A 26,682-nucleotide genomic window follows, 5' to 3' on the forward strand; every position below is an offset into this window, starting at 1 on the left:
TCTCCAGGCAAGAACACTGGAGTGGGTTGCCATTTTCTTTCTTTCTTTTTTTTTTTAGTTTTTTATTTTTTTAATTTTAAAATCTTTAATTCTTACATGTGTTCCCAAACATGAACCCCCCCTCCTGCCTCCCTCCCCATAACATCTCTGTGGGTCATCCCCATGCACCAGCCCCAAGCATGCTGTATCCTGCATCATAGACTGGCGATTCAATTCTTACATGATAGTATACTTGCTAGAATGCCATTCTCCCAAATCATCCCACCCACGCCCTCTCCCTCTGAGTCCAAAAGTCTGTTATACACAGCTGTGTCTTTTTTCCTGTCTTGCATACAGGGTCGTCTTTGCCATCTTTCTAAATTCCATATATATGTGTTAGTATACTGTATTGGTGTTTTTCTTTCTGGCTTACTTCACTCTGTATAATCGGCTCCAGTTTCATCCATCTCATCAGAACTGATTCAAATGAATTCTTTTTAATGGCTGAGTAATACTCCATTGTGTATATGTACCACAGCTTTATTATCCATTCATCTGCTAATGGACATCTAGGTTGCTTCCATGTCCTGGCCATTATAAGCAGTGCTGCGATGAACATTGGGGTACATGTGTCTCTTTCAATTCTGGTTTCCTCGGTGTGTATGCCCAGCAGTGGGATTGCTGGGTCATAAGGTAGTTCTATTTGCAATTTTTTAAGGAATCTCCACACTGTTCTCCATAGTGGCTGTACTAGTTTCCATTCCCACCAACAGTGTAGGAGGGTTCCCTTTTCTCCACCCCCTCTCCAGCATTTATTGCTTGCAGATTTTTGGATCGCAGCCATTCTGACTGGTGTGAAGTGGTACCTCATTGTGGTTTTGATTTGCATTTCTCTGATAATGAGTGATGTTGAGCATCTTTTCATGTTTTTGTTAGCCATCCGTATGTCTTCTTTGGAGAAATGTCTATTTAGTTCTTTGGCCTATTGTTTGATTGGGTCGTTTACTTTTCTGGAATTGAGCTGCATAAGTTGCTTGTATATTTTTGAGGTTAGTTGTTTGTCAGTTGCTTCATTTGCTATTATTTTCTCCCATTCAGAAGGCTGTCTTTTCACCTTGCTTATATTTTCCACTGTTGTGCAGAAGCTTTTAATTTTAATTAGATCCCATTTGTTTATTTTTGCTTTTATTTCCAGTATTCTGGGAGGTGGATCATAGAGGATCCTGCTGTGATTTATGTTGGAGAGTGTTTTGCCTATGTTCTCCTCTAGGAGTTTTATAGTTTCTGATCTTACATTTAGATCTTTAATCCATTTTGAGTTTATTTTTGTGTGCAGTGTTAGCAAGTGATCTAGTTTCATTCTTTTACAAGTGGTTGACCAGTTTTCCCAGCACCACTTGTTGAAGAGATTGTCTTTACTCCATTGTATATTCTTGCCTCCTTTGTCAAAGATAAGGTGTCCATATGTGTGTGGATTTATCTCTGGGCTTTCTATTTTGTTCCACTGATCTATATGTCTGTCTTTGTGCCAGTACCATACTGTTTTGATGACTGTGGCTTTGTAGTAGAGCCTGAAGTCAGGCAAGTTGATTCCTCCAGTTCCATTCTTCTTTCTCAAGATTGCTTTGGCTATTCGAGGTTTTTTGTATTTCCATACAAATCTTGAAATTATTTGTTCTAGTTCTGTGAAAAATATGGCTGGTAACTTGATAGGGATTGCATTGAATTGGTAAATTGCTTTGGGTAGTATACTCATTTTCACTATATTGATTCTTCCAATCCATGAACATGGTATATTTCTCCATCTATTAGTGTCTTCTTTGATTTCTTTCATCAGTGTTTTATAGTTTTCTATATATAGGTCTTTAGTTTCTTTAGGTAGATATATTCCTAAGTATTTTATTCTTTTCATTGCAATGGTGAATGGAATTGTTTCCTATATTTCTTTTTCTACTTTCTCATTATTAGTGTATAGGAATGCAAGGGATTTCTGTGTGTTGATTTTATATCCTGCAACTTTACTCTATTCATTGATGAGCTCTAGTAATTTTCTGGTGGAGTCTTTAGGGTTTTCCATGTAGAGGATCATGTCATGTGGAAACAGTGAGAGTTTTACTTCTTCTTTTCCAATTTGGATTCCTTTTATTTCTTTTTCTGCTCTGATTGTTGTGGCCAAAAGTTCCAGAACTATGTTGAATAGTAGCAGTGAAAGTGGACACTCTTGTCTTGTTCCTGACTTTAGGGGAAATGCTTTCAACTTTTCACCATTGAGGATAACGTTTGCTGTGGGTTTGTCATACATAGCTTTTATTATGTTGAGGTATGTTCCTTCTATTCCTGCTTTCTGGAGAGTTTTTATCATAAATGGATGTTGAATTTTGTAAAAGGCCTTCTCTGCCTCTATTGAGATAATCATATGGTTTTTATTTTTCAATTTGTGAATTACATTGATTGATTTGTGGATAGTAAAGAATCCTTGCATCCCTGGGATAAAGCCCACTTGGTCATGGTGTATGATCTTTTTAATGTGTTGCTGGATTCTGATTGCTAGAATTTTGTTGAGGATTTTTGCATCTATGTTCATCAGTGATATTGGCCTGTAGTTTTCTTTTTTTGTGACATCTTTGTCAGGTTTTGGTATTAGGGTGATGGTGGCCTCATAGAATGAGTTCAGAAGTTTACCTTCCTCTGCAATTTTCTGGAAGAGTTTGAGGAGGATAGGTGTTAGCTCTTCTCGAAATTTTTGGTAGAATTCAGCTGTGAAGCCGTCTGGACCTGGGCTTTTGTTTGCTGGAAGATTTCTGATTACAGTTTCAATTTCCGTGCTTGTGATGGGTCTGTTAAGATTTTCTATTTCTTCCTGGTTCAGTTTTGGAAAATTGTACTTTTCTAAGAATTTGTCCATTTCTTCCACGTTGTCCATTTTATTGGCATACAACTGCTGATAGTAGTCTCTTATGATCCTTTGTATTTCTGTGTCTGTTGTGATCTCTCCATTTTCATTTCTAATTTTATTGATTTGATTTTTCTCTCTTTGCTTCTTGATGGGTCTGGCTAATGGTTTGTCAATTTTATTTATCCTTTCAAAGAACCAGCTTTTGGCTTTGTTGATTTTTGCTATGGTCTCTTTTGTTTCTTTTGCATTTATTTCTGCCCTAATTTTTAAGATTTCTTTCCTTCTACTAACTCTGGGGTTCTCCATTTCTTCCTTTTCTAGTTGCTTTAGTTGTAGAGTTAGGTTATTTATTTGACTTTTTTCTTGTTTCTTGAGGTATGCCTGTATTGCTGTGAACTTTCCTCTTAGCACTGCTTTTATAGTGTCCCACAGGTTTTGGGTTGTTGTGTTTTCATTTTCATTCATTTCTATGCTATTTTGATTTCTTTTTTGATTTCTTCTGTGATTTGTTGGTTATTCAGAAGTGTGTTGTTCAACCTCCATATGTTGGAATTTTTAATAGTTTTTCTCCTGTAATTGAGATCTAATCTTAATGCATTATGGTCAGAAAAGATGGAATGATTTTGATTTTTTTGAATTTATCAAGTTTAGATTTATGGCCCAGGATGTGATCTATCCTGGAGAAGGTTCCATGAGCACTTGAAAAAAAGGTGAAATTTCTTCAATGCATGAAAGTGAAAAGTGAAAGTGAAGTCTCTCAGTCGTGTCTGATTCTTCGTGACCCCGTGAAGGGCAGCCTACCAGGCTCCTCCGTCCATGGAATTTTCCAGGCAAGAGTACTGGAGTGGATTGCCATTGCCTTCTCCATGACACAGTGCAGTATATACCTAATCTCTGAAATTGCATCTCTACTAAACTTCAAGTTTATTTAAATATTCTACTTTGTTGTAACACTTTGCAGATTGTGAGTTTCCCTGGTGGCTCAACTGGTAAAGAATCCACCTTCAATGTGGGAGACCTGGATTTTATCCCTGGGTTGGGAAGATCCCCTGGAGAAGAGAAAGGCTATCCATTCCAGTGTTCTGTCCTAGAGAATTCCATGGACTGTAGAGTCCATGGGGTCTCAAAGAGTCAGACATGACTGAGCAATTTTCACTTTCTTCACTTTTGCAGATTGTCCCTTTTTAATTTTATATTGCCTTCATGATTAAACTTTATTGTTTTCCCCTTTAATTTCATATCACACTACATTGTAAAAACGATACAGGATAATGTGTGGGCATTAAGTAAATTAATTTTGGTGTGAACAATTCCATGTATCATTTAAAGTAATCATGTAATTCTTAGATTTTTGAGAAAGTGAGACTAATTCATTGGGTTAGTGACTGTCAATTATTTCCTTTGTCTGTGGCCATACCATCCAGACACTGGATCTTGTCTGATCTCCGAAGCTAAGCAAGGTTAGGCCTAGTTAGTACTTGGATTCATTGAGTTACTGACTGTCAATTATTTCCTTTAAATACTATTTTTAATAGTATTTATCTCTATCTTAGGCTTCCCTGGTGACTCAGCTGGTAAAGAATCTGCCTGCAATGCAAGAGACCTGGGTTCAATCCCTGGATTAGGAAGATCCCCTGGAGAAAGGAAAGGCTACCCGCTCCAGTATTCTGGCTTGGAAAATTCCATGTACTGTATAGTCCATGGGGTCACAAAGAGTCAGACACAACTGAGCAGCTTTCACTCACTCAGTCATCTTTATCTTAGATTTTTGAGGAAGTGAAACTAATTCTTTCAGTTAATGACTGTCAATCATTTCCTTTAAATACTATCTTTAATAATATTTATCTTATCTTTAAATATCATCATTTTTATTAAATATTAACATGAAACTAGCAGAGACTGCTAATTATTTTCAATACCTTTTCACTCCTAAAGGAAGTTAAATATTTAACTAGTCATATAGTCACCTTTACTAAAGACTGCATTGTCATCCTCCTTTGCATTTTGGAGGAGTTTTGAGATTACAGTCAACTAGTGGGGAGTAAATGGGATTTGTATGTGGCAGCTATGGAGAATCTTCCTAAAGAGATGCCAAATAGCACTTCAATCCTGTTATTTTTGATTCTTTCTCCCATCTTATTACCTTAAGCACAGATGTTACTCTGGAACATGATAATAAGTTCCAGACTCTGGACAAGGCTGAATAATAAACTGAATTTCTGGAGATAATTTTTGCCATTATGCCAGTGTAAATTTGGGGGATTTTTCAACTGCTTGTGAACAATCTCTATCAGGGCTTCCCTGGTAGCTCAGATAGTAAACAATCTGCCTATAATATGGGAAACCCAGATTCCATCCCTGGATCAGGAAGCTCCCATGGAGAAGGGAAAGGCTACCCACTCCAATATTCTTACCTAGAGACTTCCATGGATGTAGGAGCTTGGTGGGTACAGTTCATGGAGTTGCAAAGAGTTGGACCCAACTGATTGACTAACACTTTCACTTTCAGATCTATATCTAAATTACATATACCATGTTCCTTTAGATAAAGTTTATTTCTAGACTTGAACTATTCTTTCTTAATGTAGATGTACTAGCTTAGTATAAATAAGAACGAAGCCTTATTTTATATACAGTCAATTTATTATTAGCCAAGTCAATAAGAAAATTGCTATTATTCAGGAATGATGAGATTAACTTTACTAGGAACCAAAGTGTCAATATTCAAGTATGAGGAATCTATTTTCATTTCAGAAATTGGTACTGCAATCCTTTGTCTCCTCTCTCCAAGGTACTTTCCACAGTGGTGTTATTCAACATGATGTACTAATGTAGTAATATTGATATGCTAATGAGACTCAGAGTTATGGATTCAGTACCTTCCTCCCCTGAACTTCAAACATGTATATCTATACTTTTCTACTTCATGTATCCACTTAGGTTTCCAATAATTACTGCAAATGCTGCATAGAAATAAGAATACTTGATTTCTATACATAAATTCAATCTTTTGTTTAACAATTTTGTTTTTCTTCTTTTCCTCACCCTTTTATTTCCAAAGTACTAGCAAATTTCAATGACTTTATTTAAAGAAAACACAAAAATTTCACTCTCTCCACTACTGCCCTTTATATAAACCCAATCATCAGATCCCCAGGATTAACAGAGTAGTATTTTATCCTGACTCCCTTCAAAATTTACAGCTTTACAATTTATTCTCCATATATCAGTTTCTTCGTTTCCTATGCATCAGCCAGAATGATCTTTCTACAGATACTCAGATCCTGAAGATACCCTGCTTAAACCCTCCGTGGATTCCCATTACTGTAAGAATAAAATTCAAACTTCATATGATATTCTAAAAAGTTTGACATTAACTGAGGCCCTATTGGTTGATTTCATTTCCTGAAATCTGACATCCTCACTGAAGTCCAATCACACTGGCCTATTTTCTGGTTCTGCAGCTACCAAATTTTATTCCTCGAGGGCTTTATAAGACCTGTTTCCTCTTTCTGGTCTATTTGTATCCAAGATTTTGTCATGTCTGGCTATTTCTTGTCATTTAAGTGTGATACTGAATATCACTAGGGTAACACTTTTCTTGGAAATTTACCTGAACATACCTATCCATTAAAAAAAATTATTAACCTATTTTCTTTTTGTCATGCAATTTATACTACTGATCAATCTCATTATATTTTTTGCTTGTTTGTCTCTCTCCTTTTTTCAGAGTGTAAGATTTATGAACTAGTGATCTTGTCTTCTTCTTTATCTAAATTCTCCTGAACAGTACTTGACATGCAGTGAGTCAACGAATATTTAAAGTAAATTAAGGAGTATTACTTGGAAAATTGTCCTGAAGTCTAGAGTGTTGACTGAGGGTATTGCCTTTATTCCACATTGCTAATTTTTGCCTTTGGATTAGTTATAAGTAATGAAATAGAATCTTTAGATTCCACGTTGCTCTTGATTCATGCAAATAAATATAGAAAATATTCTTATCTGCAGACATTGTCATTGGTTGTCATTGGTTGATGAATTAGCCAATGACAGGTGTTCAGTTCAGTTCAGTCATTCAGTCGTGTCTGACTCTTTGCGTGCCCGTGGACTGCTACATGCCAGGCCTCCCTGTCCATCACCAACTACCAGAGTTTACTCAAACTCATGTCCATTAAGTCAGTGATGCCATCCAACCATCTCATCCTCTGTTGTCCCCTTCTCTTCCAACCTTCAATATTTCCCAGCATCAGGGTCTATTCCAATGAGTCAGTTCGTTGCATTAGGTGGCCAAAGCATTGGAGTTTCAGCTTCAGCACAGTTCTTCCAATGAATATTCAGGACTGATTTCCTTTAGGATGGACTGGTTGGGTATCCTAGCTGTCCAAGGGACTCTAAAGACAGGCGTCAGTTCAATTCAGTTCAGTCGCTCAGTCGTGTCCAACTCTTTGCGACCCCATGAATTGCAGCACGCCAGGGCTCCCTGTCCATCACCAACTCCCGGAGTTCACTCAGACTCACGTCCATTGAGTCAGTGATGCCATCCAGCCATCTCATCCTCTGTCGTCCCCTTCTCCTCCTGCCCCCAATCCCTACTAGCATCAGAGTCTTTTCCAATGAGTCAACTCTTCTCATGAGGTGGCCAAAGTACTGGAGCTTCAGCTTTAGCATCATTCCTTCCAAAGAAATCCCAGGGTTGATCTCCTTCAGAATGGACTGGTTGGATCTCCTTGCAGTCCAAGGGACTCTCAGGAGTCTTCTCCAACACCACAGTTCAAAAGCATCAATTCTTTGGTGCTCAGCCTTCTTCACAGTCCAACTCTCACATCCATACATGACCACTGGAAAAACCATAGCCTTGACTAGACAGACCTTAGTCAGCAAGGTAATGTCTCTGCTTTTGAATATGCTATCTAGGTTGGTCATAACTTTTCTTCCAAGGAGTAAGCGTCTTTTAATTTCATGGCTGCAATCACCATCTGCAGTGATTTTGGAGCCCCCCAAAATGAAGTCTGACACTGTTTCCACTGTTTCCCCATCTATTTGCCATAAAGTGATGGGACAAGATGCCATGATCTTCGTTTTCTGAATGTTGAGCTTTAAGCCAACTTTTTCACTCTCCTCTTTTACTTTCATCAAGAGGCTTTTTAGTTCCTCTTCCCTTTGTGCCATAAGGGTGGTGTCATCTGCATATCTGAGGTTATTGATATTTCTCCTGGCAATCTTGATTCCAGCTTGTGTTTCTTCCAGTCCAGCGTTTCTCATGATGTACTCTGCATATAAGTTAAATAATCAGGGTGACAGTATACAGCCTTGACGTACTCCTTTTCCTATTTGGAACCAGTCTGTTGTTCCATGTCCAAGAAGTTTCAGAAAGTAGGAGTAGCCTCTTCTTTTATAATATAGTTTCTTGAAAAAGAAGAAAGTCAATTTAGCTTACTGAGAGTTTTATCTCTTTAGATCTCAAACTTCATTTTTTCCCAGTAATAGAGCTTATAAAGAAATAGATTTAATTAATGTTACAGTGTTTCACTTAAAATGGATGATTATTAACAAAATCATTCAAGTTACTCATCACCAGTTTGAAGGCCAAGAAGAGTAGAGCTAAATAGGTTAAGTTCCTATTTTCCACTTGTTTTATCCTCTGTAACACTTGGATGGTTCTAATGTGTGTGCACACACAAGTACCACACACACAATTAAAGGGTACACCTAAAAACTGAGCAAGATAATTGTTTCATTTAAAGATAAATATTTAAGCATCTTAAAAAGGTGAAGAAATTGAAACTATGGGAAACAAAATATAGCCATGAATGTTGTTAACTTTGTAATTATATATATTATGTTTTTATAAGAGAAGACTCTTAAAAGCACCTTGGTGGACTGCAAGGAGATGAAGCCAGTCAATCCTAAAGGAGATCAACCATAAATATTCATTTTAAGGACTGAGGCTGAAGCTCCAATACTTTGGCCGCCTGATGCGAAGGAGGTGGCAGAGGATAAGATGGTTAGATAGCATCACTGGCTCAATGGACATGAATTTTAGCAAACTGCAGGAAATAATGGAGGACAGAGGAGCCTGGAGTGCTGCAGTACCTGGGGTTGCAAAGAGTTGGACATGACTTAGCGACTGAATATCAACAATAACAACCATTGTTTGATTACTGGTCCTTATTGGCAAGACTGGTCATTTGAAATATGCTGGTCATTTGAAACTAGGTCATCCAAGTTCTAGTCAGGAAATTTATATAACTGACTAGTTCAAAATATTGTCTAATTTGCACAAAATATTGTAAATGGTTGTTTTCTTTTAATTCACTGTATTTTAGTTACTTAGAACAAGAGACGAATTTAATTATTATTTTAGAAATAAAATGTTTTGTTTGATAGTAAAAGTGGAATCATAACCTTATTTTCTAGGCCGTGAGTACCACTTACAGTGTGGTTTGTAGCAGTGGTTTAATTCCATTTAAAGAGCACAGAAAGGACATCCAGAACACTGAGAAATGACTTCTAATTATCTGCTGTCTCAAATACATCATGGTGTGTTTCCATTCACAGGCTATTGGACCATAATTCAGCTTTGAAGTTAAGTCTGTGCTTCATTTATGGGGAGAAATCTTGGAGAAGCTGGTTATGACTATGAAATGCAGAGGGAAATCTGGCTCAGCATCAAGTATTTATTCCCCTTCTTTAAATAAATAATCCTCTTTGTTAGGAAGAAAACCTATTGGACATTAAGAACTATTTATGTTTGTACTTCTCCTAGATAATTGTACAGATTTCCTTACAGAGTTAACTATAACTTTCATCTAACCGGTACCAAATTAAATCCAATAAATTTCCCATATATTATACACTCAAGTGCTACAAGGTTGACATTTTATTAAAAAGTTATTCATTCTTTCAAAATGGTATAGAAAACCCATACTCTCGTGAAATAGTCTACTTTAGGACGGACTGACTGCATAGCACTATAAAACTAGTTAAGTTAAGAATATTCCTTTGTTTAATTAAAGAATGATCATTTAATATTGACCCTGGGATTGCATATAATCCACAAGCTATGACTCTGGACTTGAGGCAGTCATATTGAGTCTGAATTTTATGCCTATAGTACTTTGAGATCTATGATGTTGAGGCTGATTTTTTACATATTTGTAAAATGGGACCAAATTCATTGTCTACCTTATAGGCTAGTTGTGAGAATTCTATGAATAGCTCACCTCTGAAAACTGGGAAACAAAGCTGTCTTTCTTGACTGTCTCCCTGTTTCTCTGCACTTTCCTTGTTAGATGAAGTACCATATATAAAAGGTAGAACTGGGCTCCTTCACAAGGGCAGAGGTTCTGAATATTACATCCTATAAGTGTAGGGGAGTTTCTTTACCATGATTGGAAACTTAACCAAAAAGAAATGTCAGCCAGGAAGTAGCCAGACATACAAATTCTCTTACAGTCCTTCAAGTCTTCCATCTGTGTAAACACAACTGCTGAAAAATCTGCTGAGTTTTTTTTAGACATCACTGAGGCAGGTCTCAACAGGGTGAAAATCATGTTGCTTCAAATCTTTCCTTGTCTCATTTCCCTTTTATCTCCCCCATTATTATCCTAAACTTGTACCTTCCAAATATGCTTTCTAGAGGACACAGCTTAAAACATAGAATATTCAGCAAGTCGATTATTTATACACTTAAGGAATTTTGGGGCTTCCCTGATGGCTCAGCTGATAAAGAATCCACCTGCAATGTGGGAGACCTGGGTTCAATCCCTGGGTCAGAGAGATCCCCTGGAGAAGGGAACAGTTACCCACTCCAGTAATCTGGCCTGGAGAATTTCATTGACTGTACAGTCCATGGGGTCACAGAGAGTTGGACATAACTGAGTGACTTTCACTTCAGTTCATTTAGGAATTATTATTATTTGATTTATTGAGATTATAGAATGGTAGTAAAAAGTTGTGTATTATATAACATTTCCCCTTATTACAAAATTGGCATCATGAAAAATTAGTGTGTTATTGAGGTGAAGGCTTAGAAATTACTGTTACATGTGGGATAGCTAAACACTACTTTGAATTTTTTCTTTCTTTTTTTTTAATTTTGACAGTGAGGCAATAAAATTCAATGTGAGATATTGTTTAGAAGTAGCATGAAGATATGGATACAGTTTATTTAACTAGTTCTCTTTTTGCTTTTTGTTTTTTCACTTGTGTTGAAGATAAATTTTTACTGTAAATCCTGGGCAGCAGTTTCCTTATGGAATAAATTGCAGAATGCACAACTGGTTGTGGGAAGAGAGACAGCCCTGCATAAATTGTGGATTTTTAAAAAGATATTTAATGGAACTTCCCTGGTGGTCCAGTGGTTAAGACTCCATGCTTCCAATGCAGAGGGCATGGGTTCGATCCCTGGTTGGGGAACCTTATCCCACATGCCTCAAGGCCAAAAAGTGAATAATAAAACATTCTTTAAAAAAAAATTAAAAAAAAAGATATTTAAGTCTGAATTTTTATTTCTATGTTCTGAGTTCCATTTTTTTTTTTTTTTAGTGGACATCTGTATGTTGAGCCCTCTCATCTGAAAAAAAAAAAATGACAAAAAAAATTGCAGTAGATAATAAAAATCACTAGAAATGGTAAAAAAATCTGCAGCCAGAAAAATCTACAAGAATATTGACTATTTAAGACAGTAAATGTAATACCTGTATAGTTTAAAATATACATCAGATTAAAATGAATGTAAGCAATAACAATAAATCTGAAATGAGAAATGGCCTCTAACAATATGGGAAAAGATTGAAGGTAAGAGGAGAAGGGGATAATAGAGGGTGAGATGGTTGGATGGCATCACCAACTCAAAGGACCTGAGTTTAAGCAAATTCCAGGAGATGGTGAAGGACAGGCAAGCCTGGTGTGCTACAGTGCATGGAGTCACAAAGTTTGGCACAACTTAGCGACTGAACAACAACGATACTGCAGGAAGAAGTGAAGACAACTTGTATCCAAGATAATGTCAAAAATAATGGTGGTAATATCTAGTATAACCACTAAAAGAACAGTAGAAGAATTTAATAAGCAAATTATAGAAAACACAAAATGAATACTTTGTGAATTCTAAGAAGTGAAAGTGTTAATCATTCAATCATATCCCACTCTTTGCGACCCCAGGGACTGTAGACCACTACGCTCCTCTGTCTGTAGAATTCTCTAGGCAAGAATACTGGTGTAGGTAGCCATTCCCTTCTCCAGGAGATCTTCCCGATCTGGGGATTGAAGCTGGGTCTCTCTGCATTGCAGGCAGATTCTTTACCATCTGAGCTACCAGAGAAGCCCTCAAAGATACATAGAAGAAATTAAAACTAAGGATAATAAAACTAAACAAACAAGTGAGCCTAATTGAAAACATAGGTAGATAACATATTAAAACCTGTTTCAATAATTATTATAAATGCAAATAGACTGAACAGTTTGTTGTAACTAAGATAGCCAGATTCAATTAAAAAAATCTACATACTGTTTTTGTGACACACTTAAAACAGAAAATTGAATGATAGAAAAAAATGTAATCTGAAAATATCACAACAAACCAAAAAACTGATGTAGCTATGCTAATATAAATTTTTAGTGATAAAGAGAGATAATTTTTAAAAATAAAGGGGTAAACCTAACAGGAAATTGTCACAAATAAAAATTTGACCAATGTGGCTATGGAGAACTGTGTTTTCAAACATGAAAAAGTGCATATATTTTTGTCAGGTATACATGTAACAGTTACCATAATTGGCAAATCCAGAGCCATACAGAAAGCATAAATAAATAAATTTTGCAATTATTCTGCATCTAATCTTATACTAGTCTGAATTTATTAGAAATTATTAATAAAAAGATAACTGGAAAAAATACAAGTACCTAGAAAAATTTTAAATATGCTTCAAAAATGAAATATGAATGACAAAGTTTAAAGTATAGGATGAGATTAGTAAAACATTATATTTTTAAATGATTAATAATGAGAATAAGGAAAGGCACACTTTGGGGCTATGATTAAAGAAACACTCCAATAGATATTTATAACTTTAACACGTGTATTAGAAAATAACAAGATGTGAAATTAACTAACCTAAGCACTTCCATTTCAGAAAGCTAGAAAACAAAGGGAAAATTCTCTCCCTGAGGAAACAAACAAACAAACGAACAGATAGGCAGAAACCAAAGATCAGAAGAGAAATAAATGAAATCGATAAATTACAGAGAACATTAGCAAAGGATCTTTTTTTAAAAAAATAATGTATTTTTGTAAATAACAAGGAAAACACAATTAACCAAAACTAGGGATGATGAAGTGAACAGTACTAGGAGTTCTACTACAAAAAATTAATAAGATGATACTGTGAATAACTGTATGTCAAGGAATTTCATAACTTAAAGGCATAAATTCTTTGGAAAAAGAATTATATTATGTGATAAAAGAATAAATAACAATTTTGGTTAGTCTAATATTTAGTAAAGAAATTTAATATGTTGTTAAAAATCCTTCCTAAAAAAGAAAATTGTCTAGTTTTAGATTCACCAGTTAATGCTCCCAGGGCAACAGCAATGAACATTTATCTTGAATAAAGTTTTCCAAGGAATACAGAATAAAGCAATATTTCTTAACAATTGTTGTAAGAACAACAGTAGATAGGTGCTTCTTGGTTATGTGTTTTAAACATAGCAGTATGTCTGTGCCGCTCCCATACTACCAGTCCATTCCCTCTCCTTGCCCCTCCTTCCTTTAACCATAAACTCATCCTCTAAGTCTATGGGTATTTTTCTGTTTTGTAAGTAAGTTCATTTGTATCATTTTTAAAAGATTTTGCATATAAGCGGTATCATATGATATTTGCCTTTCTCTGTCTTACTTCACTTAATATTATCTCTGGGTTGATCCACATTACTGCAGATTGAGTTATCCCATTCTTTTTAATGGCTGAGTAATATTCCATTGTGTATACGTACCACTTCTTCTTTACCCATTCATCTGTCAACAGACATTTAGGTTGCTTTCATGTCCTGGATAGAGCAAATAGTGCTGCAGTGACCATTGGGGTGCATGTGTCCCTTCCAACCATGTTTTTCCCTGGATATAGGCCCAGTTTTGGAATATATCACTTCAGATTGGTTGCTCAGTCATGTCTGACTGTTTGTGACCCTCATGGACTGCAGCACCCTAGGCTTCTCTGTCCATCACTAACTCCTGGAGTTCACCCAAACTCATGTTCATTGAGTCAGTGATGCCATCCAACTATCTCATCCTCTGTTGTCCCCTTCTCCTCTTGCCTTCAATCTTTCCCAGCATCAGGGTCTTTTCCAATGAGTCAGTTCTTCGCATCAGGTGGCCAAAGTATTGGAGTTTCAGCTTCAACATCAGTATTTCCAATGAACACTCAGGACTGATCTCCTTTCGGAGGGACTGGTTGGATCTCCTTGCAGTCCAAAGGAGTCTCAGGAGTCTTCTCCAACACCACAGTTCAAAACAATCAATTCTTTGGTGCTCAGCTTTCTTTATGATCCAACTCTCACATCCATACACAACTACCAGAAAAACCATAGCCTTGACTAAACGAATCTTTGTTGGCAAGGTAATTCTGCTTTTTAATATGCTGTCTAGGTTGGTCATAACTTTTCTTCCAAGGAGTGTTAGGTCATATGATAACTCTATTTTTAGGTTTCTGAAGAACCTCCATTCTATTCTTCATAGTGGTTCTACCAAGTCACATCCCTAAAATAGTGTAGGAGGGCTCCTTTTTTCTTCACACCCTCTATAGCATTTATTGTCTATAGACTTTTTGATGATGGCCATTCTGACGCGTGGGATATGATATCTCATTTTAGGTTTGATTTTCATTTCTCTAATAATTAGCAATGTTGAGCATCTTTTCATGTGCCTTTTGTCCATCTGTATGTCTTCTTTGGAGAAATGTCTTTTAGATCTCTGTTCATTTTTTCAGTTGAGGTTTTTGTTTTTTTAATACTAAGGTCGTGAGCTCTTTGTAAATTTTGGAGAATAATCCCTTGTTGGTTGCATCACTGCAACTATTTTCCCCTATTCTGTGGATTGTCTTTTCATTTTGCTTGTGTCTCCTTTGCTGTACAAAAGCTTTAGAGTTTAACTCGGCCTCATTTATTTATGCTTTTATTTCCATTACTCTGGGAGAGAGATCAAAGAAGATATTGCTGCAATTAATATCAAAAAGGGTTCTCCTTATATTTTCCTCTAAGAGTTCTATAGCATCTGGTCTTATATTTAAGTCTTTAATCCATTGTGAGTTTATTTGTTTCATTTTTCTAAGTGTTCAGTCACCCAGTCATGTCTAACTCTTTGTGACCCCATGGACTATAGCCCACAAGGTTCCTCTGTCCATAGGATTTTCCAGGCAAGAATACTAGAGTGAGTATTCATTTCCTTTTCCAGGGGATCATCCCAATCCAGGGAGTGAACCCATGTCTTTTGTATCTACTGCTTTGGCAGGGTGGAGTCTTTACTACTGAGCAACCTAGGAAGTATTTTTCTATGTTCAACTGTCCAATTTTCCCAGAACCATTTATGAAATATTTATCTTATTAATTATATTTTTTAGGCTAGTTCTTCTCCTAAATAAGTTCTCCTAAAATAAGCTGTTACTTATTTTTTTTCAATTGAAGTGTTTTGGATTTAGATAAATAAATTAAATTCTTATTTTGAGTGAGTTTTGTCTGACTATAATTTTCTTTATTCTTTGTAGTTTCTATTTTAGAAATTTTGTTGCTGTGTTGTTTAATGGCTAGATATTTGGAGCTCTTATAAACCATGGTGAATTCAAAACTTTAATACTATAGATCTATTTTATTTAATGGTTGGAGGTTAAATTCTGCTTTGCTCAATAAACCTGTTTACTTTTTTTAACATTTGGCATATGTTTTGTTGGTCACTTTATTTTAGCCTTTTAAACTCAAATTAGGTTTATCTGTGGCATGAAGTATATAAATCTAATATAGAGAAAAAAGTGTATATAAAGTTAATATTGAAAACAACAACAAAGAAAATTAAAACCTTTCAGCAGATTAAAACACTACCTTCAAAAAAGTTCAAAGTGGAGACAGTTGACTATAATTCTCACAATATAACTACAAAATAAAAATATAATTGAGAAATTGTTTACATGAAGGAAAGCAAGAAATTCAAAACCAGATAGAAGTGAAAAGAAAAATCAAGGAAATGTTAAATTTGAGCTTACTGAAATCAGAAAAGAAATTGAAGTAGCAATACTATTTGTAAATAAATACTAATCACAAGATTTCTAAAATATATGTGACAAAAATCACAGTAAGGAACATAGAATAGAAATGAAAGGAACTAACAAAAAAATAGTGATCTACACAGGCAAAAGACAAATATATTTCAAAATATTAAAACTCAAAACTTTTAAGGAGAAAAACAGTATAATGCAGTAAAATAGCAATTGAAATCTGTAATTGAACAAGGCATCCTAACTGAACATATTGAAAGGGCACTAGTAAAGTTGACCCAGGATGTTCAGGCAGGTTCTAGAAGCTAATTAAAAACAAAAAAAGTCTCTGTGTAGAGGGAAAAAAAGGAAATTTGTCAAGAAAAGAATAGTTTCAGATGTGCCATCTTTTTTACTGAATCTGTAAAATACATATATGTTGATTTTCTCACATGAAACTTTATATATACCATATAAATATATGAATGCATATATATGCACTATAATATTCGTATGCAAATATATGTGACTATATATATTCATATGTATGGATGCTGATCCATGAGCAACGTGAATTTGAACTTCATGGTTGCACTTATACATGGATTGTTTTCAATAGTAAATATTACAGTACTATATGTGATTAGTTGAATCTGTGGATGCTGACCTGTGGATATGAACCATGGATACGGATGAGCTGCATAAACTGAGGGCTAATTATAAGTTATATGTATATTTTCAGGTGTGTGGAGAGTTGGCAAACCTAACGCCTGGGTTGTTCAAGGATCAACTGCTGATTTATAAATATATATGAATATATAGTTATATGGATGCATATGAATATTTATGCACATATATATAATCTTTCTTTCTATATATATGCATACATGCATACATACATTTCAGTACTCTAAAATTAATTAAGTGATTAGTAAAAATATAAATGGATATTATGGGTGTGTATATTTGTAAATCACCTAAATTACTATTCAAAGGTAGAAACAGTCAAGTCATATTGTTCAATCAAAGTTACTTTGACAATTTAACCATAATGATAGTTATTGAGCATTAGTATATTTTAATTAAAATGAGGTATGAAATTCTATTCTATGTTATAGGCATTAAGTTATTATTGGGATTGAAGATGAATAAAGTTCCCTGAAAACCACTAGGATTTAATTCACTTAAAAGCACCAAGTTAATTCTATCTTTCTTTTCTATTGTATTAATTTGCTAATGTTACTCATACTATTAAATAATTTCATCTATTTTAACCCCAATGTAATTTCTTGTTTTAGCAGCACATATTTATATAATTGTTTTTAGGAAAAAGTGAATAAACTGAATAATAATTCACATAGTAATAAAATATTGACCATTTATATTAAAACAAAGTTTCAGGGAAAAGTTCTATTGCAAAGTTCTATTGCTCATCTGATATGTCAAATGTTTTAAGTCTCCTTTGAGAAGGAAAACAACAAAAACACTTAAAATCCTGGAGAAATATGGGTGGTAGGGAGAAAATAATACAAAGCATTTGTTTCTAAGGGAAAAAGAAATACATTTGCGACTTTTGAGAAAACTTTTTAAATTATTTCTCAGGAAATTAATGACAAGTATTATTCTACTGATAAATATGGTTTGTTCCAACTTTGTAAATCAGACTTAAGCATTTGAAATGTAAGTAAATATGAAGACAGAAAAAAACACCACTCAGCTTGTAGTTCAACTTCCCAATTAGTTCCAAATACTTATTTGTAGTAAGAGCACCGAGGAAAGTTTGCTTCAGGGAAACAGAGAGAAAATAAGGGAGAAAATCTTTCCATTATTTTTTTTTATAATGCTTCCATTTTAATAAGCCCTAAGTATATTTGTATTTGTTTCTTTTCAGGGTAATCTTATCTTTAACATCCCACAAAGGTAGGGCTCTTGAGGTAATCTATGAACACTCTTGCAATTTTTATTATGGTAGAAAAACCATGTATTTTGGAATATAGATACATAGATATATGGAATATCTATGCTGCTGAGTAATGTGAGTTTATGGGTGTTAGTTGTTTATTGTAAATGATGACATTTAGTCAGCCATCTGTTCCTTAAATATTAGGACTTAGGCAGAGTTTCAACATCTGTGCATGCACATAAAATTTTGTACAGTGCTGGTAAAATGCTGACAAAAGTGGGAAAAAAAAGATATATCAATGAAACTTCAAAGGACTTTGCTTTTTAAAATTTATGTAGATTTATCTCCTGCTTCTTAAGTATATCTGTTGTTATTTTTATTGAAATTCTAAAACAAATCAAAACACTTTTGAGAACAAAATGCATTTGAATGCTTTATAAATTCATATATTTATTTTTAAATGTACCCAGGTGAACTAGATTTTGCGTATCAGTAAGATAATTTGCCATAAGCAGTACAAAGTCATCCAATTACTTAAAAAAAATCATCATTAATTAACCTATTTACTGTGGCTGACTACATTTCGTCTAATCAGGAAAAAATTACACACAACATCAATCAGATAAAGGAGAAATATAATTTCTGAGCTCAATATTTCTGAAGAGCCTACCAAAGACATAAGTATGTCTCCACAAAGAAACAAATGGAAAAAAATAAAGGAAAAGAAAGAAAGAAAAATGGAAAGAAGGAAGGAAAGAAAGAAGAGAGTGGGTTGGAGAGAATGAAAAGGGACAAAGTAAAAGCAAAGAAGGGTTATAGAGAATTTGGGAGTGGGAGAGAAGGAAAGGCACAGAAAGAAAAATAATTCACAAGAATGAAATGATTAAATATTCATATCACAGAAAAGTATTTAGGATTTTAGAAAGTGAGCATTTGAAATAAAAATGCATATGCCTTAAACAATCTCAGAAATGGCTTTATGGTCTTATTTTTTTATGTATGGACACTAGTTTTACCTTAAAGTATAGGGGGAAAATCTTTTGAGAGAATTGTCATCTTTAAGCCATATGGAGAATAGATGAATATTATTTAAATCCTAGGCAGGTTCAATTATCATATGACCAATAGGGCATAACAAAATAGATGCAGTGAGATTTGAATATGCTTTCAAATCACACACATATATACATATACATAGAGACAGAGAGATTCATTTACCTGAGATTATAATCATCATTATTTTATTTTCAGTTGAGTTTGTAATATACAGCTTCATGAAAATAAATAAAAATCTCAAGTATTTTGAGAAATTTTCTGCATACTATGAATATTCATCCCATGATTATGGATAATTATGATACTATCTTGGAGAAGGCAATGGCACCCCACTCCAGTACTTTTGCCTGGAAAATCCCATGGATGGAGGAGCCTGGTAGGCTGCAGTCCATGGGGTCGCTAGAGTCGGGCACGACTGAGCGACTTCACTTTCATTTTTCACTTCTGTGCATTGGAGAAGGAAATGGCAACCCACTCCAGTGTTCTTGCCTGGAGAATCCCAGGGAAAGTGGGGAGCCTGGTGGGCTGCCGTCTATGGGGTCGCACAGAGTAGCCATGACTGAAGCGACTTAGCAGCAGCATGGTACTATCTAAGGGACCCTCAAGGTGGGCAGTTACACTGCATATTTTAAATAGCAGTTTATCAGTAATCTTAGTCTGAAATATGCAAAAGCCTTTTTGAGTGTTGGAGGTCCAAGCTAGTTCTTGGTCATTCTTTGTAAGCAGACCACCATGCTATACTTTTGGAAAGTTTCTTGTTGATCAACAAATTCCATATAATTGTACAGAATTAGCTGTGATTTTAACAGCATGACATTACTGTAATAGTGTACACACCTTTTGTGAATAGTGTTAGGGAAGGGGGAACTATATACTTCTTGAATTCTGTAGCTGGACTAATAATGAAATTGATACAAAACAGATAAATAGAAAAAAATAAACAAATTTTAATACATGGACTTGGAGATCTCAGAGAGAAAAAGCCTGAGAATTGGCCAAAGCAGGATGCTTTTATACTTCTTAGACAAAAAACAATCTATGTGTGAGAAATCGATAGGATAAAAACTCTTAAGTTTTGGGTCCTTAATTAGTGAAGAATCTAAATGGAGTTCGGCTTGGGGATAGTAAATTAAAGTAGCCTGTATAGCAATTATTTATACAGGCTACTTGTCCTAAATTTACTACCTCTGGAGATAAGTATGTTCAACTTCCAGTTACTGGGAGTACACCTTTCACATGGAGATTTATTTCCTGCTTTCAGGAATGCAGAGAGAAGGGTCAGAGTGTCCCTCTTGCATTCGGTACTTTTTAGGTAACTTTAATTCAAAGCAATCAATACGCCATCGAGACATATTTTGGAATGATTGACCCTGGGCACTGACACTAGCTAAAATCATCAAGGGATTCCAGAGGTCCTGGAACCTTTTTCTCAGGATTTAGGGAAAGTTGATTTACTTCTAGAGAATCAGAGATGTTCTCAAAAAGGGACTCTCAGCATCATCAAAAGCCTGAATTTCTTTGGCTTGTTGTTGTTCAGTTGCTAAGTCCTGTCCGTCACATTGCGACCCAATGTACTGCAGCATGCCAGGCTTCCCTGTCCTTCACTATTTCCCAGAGTTTGTTCAAATTCATGTCCATTGAGCCAATGATGCCATCCAACCATCTCAACCTCTGTCACACCATTTTCCTGCCTTCAATCTTTCCAAGCATCAGGATCTTTTCCAATGGGTCAGCTCTTCCCATCAGGTGGCCAAAGTATTGGAGCTTCAGCTTCAGCATCAGTCCTTCCAGTGAATATTCAGGACTGATCTCCTTTAGGATGGACTAGTTTCATCTCCTTGAAGTCCAAGGGACTCTCAAGAGTCTTCTCCAACACCACAGTTTGAAAGCATCAATTCTTCAGCATGCAGCCTTCTTTATGGCCCAACTCTCACATCCATACATGACTACCGGAACAACTATAGCTTTCTAGATGGACCTTTTTTGGCAATAATATCTTTGCTTTTTCATGTGTTGTCTAGGTTTGTCATAGCTTTTCTTCCATGGAGCAAGTCTCTTTTGACTGCAGTCACCATCTACAGAGATTTTGGAGCCCAAGAACATTAAGTCTGTCACTGTTTCCATTGTTTCCCCATCTATTTGCCACAAAGTGATGGGACTGGATGCCAAGATCTTAGTTTTTTGAATGTTGAGTTTTAAGCCAGCTTTTTCACTCTCTTTTTTCACTTTCATCAAGAAGCTCTTTAGTTCCTCTTTGCTTTCTGCCACAAGGATGGTGTCATCTGCGTATCTGAGGTTATTGATATTTCTCCTGGCAATCTTGATTCCAGTGTGAGCTTTATCCAGCCTTGCATTGTGCATGAGGTACTCTGCATATAAGTTAAATAAGCAGGGTGACAATAGCCAGGCTTGATGTTCTCCTTTCCAAATTTTTAACCAGTCCATTGTTCCATGTCTGATTCTAACTGTTGCTTCTTTACAGGTTTCTCAGGAGACAGTTAAAGTGGTCTGGTATTCTCATCTCTTAATAATTTTCCAGTTTGTTGTGATCCACAAAGTCAAAGGCTTTATCATAATCAATAAAGAAAAAGAAAATGTTTCTTTCTGGAATTCCCTTACTTTTTCTATGATACAATGCATGTTGGCAATTTGATATCTGGTTTTTCTGCCTTTTCTAAATCCAAATTGTACATCTGAAATTTCTCTGTTCATGTGCTGTTGAAGCCTACCTTGAAGGATTTTGAACAGTACCTTGCTACCATATGAAAAGAGCCCAATTGTTCAGTAGTTTGAACATTCTTTTGCACTGGTAACCTCAGTTTAAAAAAAACAAAAGTGTAGCAACTCTCCTGGAGGTTTTGGAAATGTATTTATTTCTTGCAGGACTCAGTAAGTGTGCATCTACAGGGGAACATATAGGAGATCTTCTTTCATCCAGTTTCATAAGACTCAGCTTTAGGATTCTAAAAAGAAGAGCCAGATAATGTTTTTCCCATTTCAATGCTAACTCTGTTTTATTTTTAGAATCAACTAGTAGGTCATTTCTGAGTCTTAGTTTATTCTATTATTCTGTGGTTGTCAGCCTTCATATGTATAGCAGTGTAACATGAGATATTACAATAAGAATTGAAAATTGGTCACAATCAGTTCAGTTCAGTTCAGTCACTCAGTCGTGTCCAACTCTTTGCGACCCCATGAATCGCAGCACGCCAGGCCTCCCTGTCCATCACCATCTCCCGGAATTCACTCAGACTCACATCCATCGAGTAAGTGATGCCATCCAGCCATCTCATCCTCTGTCATCCCCTGCTCCTCCTGCCCCCAATCTCTCCCAGCATCAGAGTTTTTTCCAATGAGTCAACTCTTCTCATGAGGTGTCCAAAGTACTGGAGCTTCAGCTTTAGCATCATTCCTTCCAAAGAAATCTCAGGGTTGATCTCCTTCAGAATGGACTGGTTGGATCTCCTTGCAGTCCAAGGGACCTTCAAGAGTCTTCTCCAACATCACAGTTCAAAAGCATCAATCTTCAGCGCTCAGCTTTCTTTACAGTCCAACTCTCACATCCATACATGACCACAGGAAAAACCATAGCCTTGACTTGGCAGACCTTAGTCGGCAAAGTAATGTCTCTGCTTTTGAATATACTATCTAGATTGGTCATAACTTTTCTTCCAAGAAGTAAGCGTCTTTTAATTTCATGGCTGCAGTCACCATCTGCAGTGATTTTGGAGCCCCAAAAAATAAAGTCTGACACTGTTTCTACTGTTTCCCCATCTATTTCTCACAATGTCCCCATATAAACTTTGAATTATCCTTGATTATCCTTTCTAATACTGAGGCTGCTTAGATGAAGGGACCTGGAGATGTTTTCTAGTTTTTAACTCCTCCTCAAATCTAACCTCTCTGTCTACTGCCTTTTCCTAAATTGTGAGTGGGAAATTCTTTCTTCTTTGTAAATATTTCTTGTTTTTCCTGGGCACCTCAGGTTGGTTGCTGTTTGATTTTGAGACCTAATTTTTATAAGCAATCTATAAAAAAATACAGCTTCTGCTTTCTGTTATCTTTCCTCCATGTTTTTGTTAGTAATCATAGAGAACATGACTCATTAACAAAAGTTAATTTTTTTTCTTTTCAAATAAAAGTTTGACTTGTTTTCATACAAGTCCAAGGCTATAAATATCCATTAACTCCCAATAATGTTTGAGAAATAAACTGATCAGAGCTTAAAATGAAATAGAATGTCTGAGATAAAAGTGACATCAATTGACAGAATTATCTTTAGTATCACTATAACATAATGAAGCCCTGAAGCAGGCTTTCAAGTCTAAATACCATTACTGCATTATCATAACTTATGTACTCTTTAAAAAAATGTTTTCATGACTATATTTCAATGACAACAAAAATATTGCAAATTAAAATCTCAACACTTAATTGCATACTTTAGCTTTTGAAATATTTAAAATGAATTGGCTTTTTACAGTGTTTTTTTTTTTTTTCAGAGAATAGATTAACGGGATTCCCACCTTAAAAAAGTAATTTATTTATATTTGTCCTGTAATTTATTTACAGCTGTTGCAAGTGATACATTTTAGAGTAACTACTACATCTTTATATGAACGAGGAAGCTTTACAACTTTTCAGATAGTTAACAAATTTCAGAAGTAATAACTATTTTAGAATTTAGGCAACTGATCTAGTCTCCAAGGTAGGCACTTGAGGATTTTAAAAAATACCGAGAAATTAAGCAAATAGACAAAAATATGGAGCATATGCATAAAACAAAATTTGGTGCTGAGCAGACAACATGCTATATAAATGCTTCATAATAGTAAAATATTAGAGAATAATTAATATAAAAGACTTTAAAACATCTGTATTGCTTTTATCAACTTGACAAGAATGATGATAATGATTTGTCTTATTTTATGTGAACTCAATCTGCTTGAATACATTTGATTACAGAGATTCCAATCTTGGGAATTCATAGATAAATGAAAACCAGAAGCTCACACAAAAGCAATATGAGAGATTAAGAGAGTGAATAGACAGACTAATGAGAAAGGATTAAAATAACTCAAATTTTATGAGCTAGAGTGAACAAAGTCTACCTGGGAACATTAAATCTGCCTGTAAATATCAAGTACTTGTAAACATGGATTAAGGACATACTTTTTAACCCAAGAGTAAAGATAGGAAGACTGGATAAAAAAGTAAAGACAAATAAAATATACTGGGTATTTGGGAAACAACGACATTGCTTCAGAAAGATAATATGGACATAACTTTTTGATTCTTTGGGCTTCCCTGGTGGCTCAGACGGTAAAGCGCCTGCCTGCAATGCAGGAGACCCGGGTTTGATCCCTGGGTTGGGAAGATCCTCTGGAGAAGGAAATGGCAACCCACTCCAGTACTCTTGCCTGGTAAATTCCATGGACTGAGGAGCCTGGTAGGCTGTAGTCCAGACAGGACTGAGCAACTTCACTTTCACTTTCACTTTTCATAGAAAACTAGGTGGTAAAGAGGCAACATAGTTGCCTAGCTTAATTCCATTGAGAAATCCTCAGTGAAAAAATATAGGAAGAATTAAAGTATCAGCTTGTTTCAATGTTTCTTTGGCAACTCATAGTTCCAGTTTCTTACATGTCACACAGGAAGTAAACTGAAAAGTATTTTAATTCTTTCTATGATTTTGTGAACTCCATTGTAAGTAGAGTACTTAGATTTTAGTTTTTCCATGATAGAAAAATGGAGCAATTTAATGGCAACATTAACTGAATAGAATTATCTGTAATGTCCACATTTAAAAATATAATAACCCTGTATCAATTTGTGGACTCTGTTCACAACTATCAGCCTGCAAAGAGTATTGAGATCAACCATTTATTTAAGATAATTCTACATTTCCTGACATTGGACATCTTGCCCTAATTCCCTATTAGATGATTATGGGTTTAAATATTACATCCCAAGCTCCTTTCTTTGCTCAGTTTCATGGCTCTTATAAACCTGATTTTGGTAATTGGATCCTTCACTTTGCATTTTTATCACACTAGATTCTAACATAATCCAAAAGTTAACTTATTTATTGAATAACAGCAGTCATTCAATACTGTCCAACTCTTATAACCCATGGATTGTAACCCACCAGGCTCCTCTGCCCATGGAATTCTTTAGGAAAGAATACTGGAGTGGATATCTCCCAACCCAAGTATTGAAACCAGGTCTCCTGAATTACAGATGGATTTTCTACCATCTGAGCCACAAGGGAAGCCCTAGTGTTTCAGTAAGACAGTGGCAACTGATACTACGTTTTTCAGATGTGTCAATTGTCTCTATCTTCTTTTAACACTAAAAGACTTTTGTTGCAAACAAACAAACAGAAAGCAGGCACAGTATAGCATGGGTATAGTAGAAGAAAGTACCAATTCTTATACTAGGAATGAGCTGGTGTTAATCCTGTTATGTGAGATTCTAAAGCCCATGTTCATATAGATTCTATATGACTCTTATCTGAGCGAATTTTGTTTTCTACATTACCAGCTCTATCACAAACACATATATGTCTTATTCCTTATTTCACCTGTGACTTGGATATTTCAGATGTCTTAAACATGAAATTTCCACTACAGAACTTATTGTTTTATATCTAGTTGTGCTCCTTCTTTGTAATTTTAGCTCTAAGCATATTGCATGACAATACTATTGATTTCAATGAATGTGAACTAAATAAATGAATGAAGAAAATGAATAGTGTCTAGTTTTCTCATCATTGCAGTGAGAGAATTGACTTGAATTACTGATTTTCAATTTCAGATTATATCTAAATTTAATGTGGAAGGATTATTATTTTAGCAAGTACACATAACCTAGTAGACTTGGGATGGATCATAGTAAATTTGTTTCTAAACTGAGTTCAGTAGGAGGATCCAAGTAGTTTATTTTCTAGGAAAAAGATGAAATTTAGCTCAAAGATGATACAAACTAATATCCACGGAATGGTTTATAGTGAAATATATAATTATAATATAGAGAAAAACATTGAATTCCAAGATACTGGAGAAATGAGGATAAAGAGCAGACAGGACTGGAAGAAAAAAGAATGTCTTATTTCTGAAACTCTAGATAAAGCATAAAGATAATTAAAAATTTGAGATTAAAGAATAGAAAACTTAGGCATTGGGTAATCAGAAGAGTCACACTGCTTCCCATTCATCCACCTATGCACAATCCAATTTAATTGCATTTGAATCAATGACAGATGGATCTAAATTTGGATGTGAGCATAGTTTTGATACCCTGAAGTTACTTCCAAAATCTTTAGTTATACTATATTAGTAAAAGTTCTTTATAGATACAATAATCAAGATCATTTGGTAGTGGTGAAAAAGTAGACATTGTACATGGATGGAGAAAAAAAGGAGTCCAGAAATAGACACACATTATATTGTCAGTTCATTTTGACAAGCTGACAAGATGTTTAAAAGAAGAAACTATATTTAATATAAATATAGATCCTTACCTCATATTATAAACATAAAATTAACTCAAAATGGATCATAGGCTTAAGCATAAAAGCTGAAAGTGTAAAACTTTCAAGCAAA

This window comes from Capra hircus, chromosome 14 (assembly GCF_001704415.2).
Source record: "Capra hircus breed San Clemente chromosome 14, ASM170441v1, whole genome shotgun sequence".
Taxonomy (NCBI): domain Eukaryota; kingdom Metazoa; phylum Chordata; class Mammalia; order Artiodactyla; family Bovidae; genus Capra; species Capra hircus.